Raw genomic sequence first — 5363 nt, forward strand, 5'->3', positions numbered from 1 at the left:
CTGCAGTACGATTGCTAAAGCTAATGACAGCCTCCTCTAGCAAACTGGCAGTGACGTGAGGTTTGTGAATATTTAATGTGAGGTCAAAGTTTTTTGTGTGTGTGTGTGTGTGTGAGGGGGTCTCTCTTTTTAAATGAATTAAAAAAATAAACATGTATTATCTAACCTTTGTTTGAAGATGCGCCCATCCTTCTCCCTATCCTGCACTGCTGCAGCACTGCCCCCCATCGGTGTGGTGCGCTTACTTTCTGCCTCCCCCCGTGTATTTTCAATGCACATTTATGACCCATTATAAAGAATAAACATGTCGCACACATTCATTCAGTATATTAGACAGACTGTGGAACATCAGCATGTGCAGCACAGGTGTAACCCAACATGTAACGCAGCTCAAAAAAATAAAGGGAACGCTCAAATAACACATCCTAGATCTGAATGAATGAAATATTCTCATTGAATACTTTGTTCTGTACAAAGTTGAATGTGCTGACAACAAAATCACACAAAAATCATCAATGGAAATCAAATTTATTAACCAATGGAGGCCTGGATTTGGATTCACACAAATTTAAAGTGGAAAAACACACTACAGGCTGATCCAACTTTGATGTAATGTCTTTAAAACAAGTCAAAATGAGGCTCAGTATTGTGTGTGGCCTCCACATGCCTGTATGACCTCCCTACAATGCCTGGGCATGCTCCTAATGAGGTGGCGGATGGTCTCCTGAGGGATCTCCTCCCAGACCTGGACTAAAGCATCCACCAACTCCTGGACAGTCTGTGGTGCAACGTGACGTTGGTGGATGGAGCGAGACATGATGTCCCAGATGTGCTCAATCGGATTCAGGTCTGGGGAACGGGCGGGCCAGTCCATAGCTTCAATGCCTTCATCTTGCAGGAACTGCTGACACACTCCAGCCACATGAGGTCTAGCATTGTCCTGCATTAGGAGGAACCCAGGGCCAACCGCACCAGCATATGGTCTCACAAGGGGTCTGAGGATCTCATCTCGGTACCTAATGGCAGTCATGCTACCTCTGGTGAGCACATAGAGGGCTGTGCGGTCCTCCAAAGAAATGCCACCCCACACCATTACTGACCCACTGCCAAACCGGTCATGCTGAAGGATGTTGCAGGCAGCAGATCGCTTTCCAAATGTCAAATGATGTCAAGTGAAGATTGAGATCTTGATTGCCTGCTAGCCTAAGCTTGGTGCTGAATGTACAATCATAATTTAAATTTATAGAACCGTTAGGGAATGAAGTATATGATTTACGATCAAATGATGTGTGTAAGTTTAACAGAAATGATGGCTGGAGCAGTGTGTTGAGGAAATTGTGAAATCCTTGAGCTAAGGGTAAAATGAGGAACTGAAAGCTGTTGCCTGGAGACGTGCAGAGCAAAGTTAGAAACATGTCCAGGCATGTTCAGAATGGAAAATTACCTAAAAAGAACCTAAAAGGCCCAACGAAGTAATGGTTAAGCCCAACCGTCCCATAAATGGGTATGGACAGTGGGGTGATAACTAGGAATGAAGTAATGTCTAAGTCAAACACCCTAAAAGGATATCAGGAACTGGGTGATAACTGTCATGATGATGTTTAGGAAATAGGCTGTGTCTTAGAATTAAGATATATAAAGAGGATGCACAGGAGCAACAGTCGAGAATTTCAGGAGCCTCTTCCCCAGACTAGAACTGCTCCGCTGAGAGGACCGGACCAAACCCTCCACGGATTAATTCGACTTTAAACAGTTCTGCTGGATTCTCCCTGCCGACTGGAGTTGGATGTGACCTAGCTTTAGAATTTCTATCTTTGGACTTTGGACTAGGTCAGAGAAGAGTTCTGAATTAAGAAGTGAGGATTACAGAGAGGACCGAAGGACAGAAAACATCTTTCTGTGGACTTCCCCTTTTTCTCCACTTCACGGAGGCAGTTTAATAGGACTGGACTTTGGGTGTGGTCACTTTTGGCCAGGCACCCACTCGAAGTCTTTTCTTCCCAAAAAGGATTTTAAATAATTGGACATTTTCAAGCCCCTTCTTCATCGACCCAGCTCATAAGTATTCATTTTGATCAAAATAAAGTAATTGATTTGTATAGATTCTGAGATCTGAATTTCGAATTGATCATTGCATGCTGAGAGATAATTAAGAATTGATTTTGAGCTAAATGCAAACTGCTTGAGCTGAAACCTGCATAATAAAATTTGACTCTAAAAAGTCAGTATAATTCTCTTGAGAATTATTTTCCCTATTAACGGTACATCTATGTCCATGCAACAGTAAACCGCTAAGCAAGTCAAGCTCTAACATCTAGGTTCTGTTTTGGACGCACTAGTCTTCAGTAGTCCATTTCAACTTTACTTATGTCCCTTGGGCTCACTGTCTGAGCCAATAAAAGAAATCTGGCCAGTAACAAGTGCACTGATCAAGGGGTGAACCACTATAACTAATTGGACTGTATTTCGGGGCCTGCTCTGTAAGCCTTCCTGACCGGCAGCATCGGAGTCTCCAGACTGTTACGTCTGTGACATGTGCTCAGTGTGAACCTGCTTTCATCTGTGAAGAGCACAGGGCGCCAGTGGCAAATTTGTCAATCCTGGTGTTCTCTGGCAAATGCCAAGCATCCTGTACGGTGTTGGGCTGTGAGCACAACTCCCATCTATGGATATCGGGCCCTCATACCATCCTCATGGAGTCGGTTTCTAACCGTTTGTGCAGACACATGCACAATAGCATGTGAAATTGATTGTCAATCAGTGTTGCTTCCTAAGTGGACAGTTTAATTTCACATAAGTTTGATTTACTTGGAGTTATATTGTGCTGTTTAATTGTTCCCTTTATTTTTTTGAGCAGTGTATTTCTAATGTTTTTGTGAGTGTTTACAGTTGCCGATGTTTTTAACGCTGTTACTGTGATGATAAATGTTTACAATAACCAGATCCTGACATGGAGATATAACATCTGTGGGTTTATGAATTTAAAAAAAATTTATATTCAGTGATTTTTATTAATTTAAGTATTAATGACAGTCTTTAAGGTAAAATATAAACAGTTTATAAATTAAAAGAAGAAATAACTGCAATAGACACTGATCTACTTCCCTTTATTTTAACAGTAAAACTGTATACTAAAATTATAGATCCATCTTTTATTGCATAAAATAAAACTTTGTGGTTAAAAAGGTAAAACAACAAAAAAGCGCTATATCCAACTTTTGTAAAGTGCTTCATAAATTAAATGTATTATTATTACAACAGAAAAACAAGGGGCAAGAAGCATAAATGCAAAAATAGATTCACGTGCAGGCAGCAGCAAACAGAAGGTCTGGATCTGACCTCATCACTCTTTATGTGTATCAGAGTAATTAGTTTGTAGTTAAATTTGACTAACTTAATGGTTTGGAAGGTGCACTGCAGGACTACATAATATCACTGCAACATCTGCAAATTCTGTTTTCAAAATGTTAGAATGGACAAATACGGTCAACAACAATTCTTTTTAGCCTGTCATGTCTGGCTGTTTTCGCAATCGGAACGATGATCCGAATGCAATGATGTACCAAACATATTTGCTTTTACAAGAACATTTCTATAAGTTTTCTATAGGCTATTCTTGTTAATGTTTGCATTTTTATTTTTTATTTAGTCATTTATGCCAGGCCTGACAGGCAATAAGTAAAGGGATAGAGAAGGGGGGAAAAAGAAGAAAAAACAAAACGAGGGGGGGGGGGGGGGGCAAAAGGGAGAATAGAAAGAAAAATACTCAAAGATATACATACATACACACATTCACGTGTCTATACATATGCATATACATATACACACAATTTTGCTGTTTGCAGTAATGTGTGTGCATCTCTGTCATGGAATGTACTCAATGAGGGTAAGAAACTGCAACCATGCCCCCCATGATCCAGAGGCCAATAGGAAAGGACCCAGGCCATCCACAGCCCACTAGGCGCTCAGAAGACCTGAGGCCACACATCCTGATGGCAACCGCATGCACACCCCAGAGGAGGAAGGAGGAAGACCCCACACAGAGCCCCCATGGCCAAAGGGCAAGAGTCCAGAGAGCCAGAGGCAATAAGCAGCCCATCCCCCCTGCAGGCCAGCACCCCCAGCATGACCTGAGCATGCAGGCCCCGAGGCCCCAAGCGCCCGAAAACCGCCCGACACCCGGCAGAGCCCCCCCAACACCAAGGAGGCCCAAGGCACCCCCAGGCCACAGTCGCCAAGGGAGCAGGTCAGAAACCACGCCAAGACATTCAGCCACATACCCTGGGACACACAGGCACCCACGCCCCAGGGGCGGCAGTGACGATCAGTGGGGAGCAGCGTGGAGCTCCCCACTGATCGTGGGGAGGGGTAACTCCTGCCCCTCCACAACCCTGTCCCACAGGTGCCAAGGCTCAGGAAGTCACAGACCCAGGCCCAGCTGTCCACACACGCACACATGCAGTCACACACACACACGCACACATGCAAGCACACACACACATGCATGCACACACACACACACGGATTCCATACATCGACCCCTAGTGTGTGAGAGTGGGTACCAGCACAGAGCCAGCGGCAACCCAGGGAAGCAGCCCACCCAGCCCCGAACAACTAGTCACTCCCCACCCCAGGCAGAGTGCAAGAAACTGGGGTGTAAGAAGACCCACCCACCCCCTCCTCCCACCCAAGGTGTGGGGGGGTGATGTGAGTGTATGTAATGAGAAGAATGTTTATGACTGTGTGAAAGCTATGGTGCTATTAAAATTGGAGGGACAGATGTAATATGAGCACTGAATAACAGCGCCCATCCACACTGCCCTCCCAAGGCCCTCAATGTCTAAAATGTAAATAAAATTGAGGAGTAGGCAGCAGTGAGCAGACAAGTGGTGCCACATCAGCAGCGCCACCCAGTAACCATTGTGTGACACACCTGCCCCCCAAGGCCCTATATGTACTATGATGTGTTGTGAACTGACTGATGCAATTAAAAAGGAGAAGTGGGACATCAAGCAACACAACGAGCAGAGCCAAGGAGGTGGCCATACTCACTGGAGCACGAGCCCCCTCCCCCAAAAACCTACGTGTGTGTAATGTGATGTGTAACTGAGTGGGAGGAGGGGAAGGGTGTTAGATCCCACAGGTATCTTACCTCTCTGAGAGCTACTCCGTTTCATAGGGTCCTGATCACTTCTGTCAGTGGGGTATTACCCTCTCCTGTAACTCAGTGATACTATTTAAGCTGTGGCGGGGGTGCTCGTCTGCCTCTAACTGCTAATAATCCTAATATCTGCCCCGCTTCCTCTGTATTCTGATGATGTCGGTCAGGAAGGCTCACACAGCCGACCCCAAAATACAGTCCA

This window comes from Archocentrus centrarchus, chromosome 2 (assembly GCF_007364275.1).
Source record: "Archocentrus centrarchus isolate MPI-CPG fArcCen1 chromosome 2, fArcCen1, whole genome shotgun sequence".
Taxonomy (NCBI): domain Eukaryota; kingdom Metazoa; phylum Chordata; class Actinopteri; order Cichliformes; family Cichlidae; genus Archocentrus; species Archocentrus centrarchus.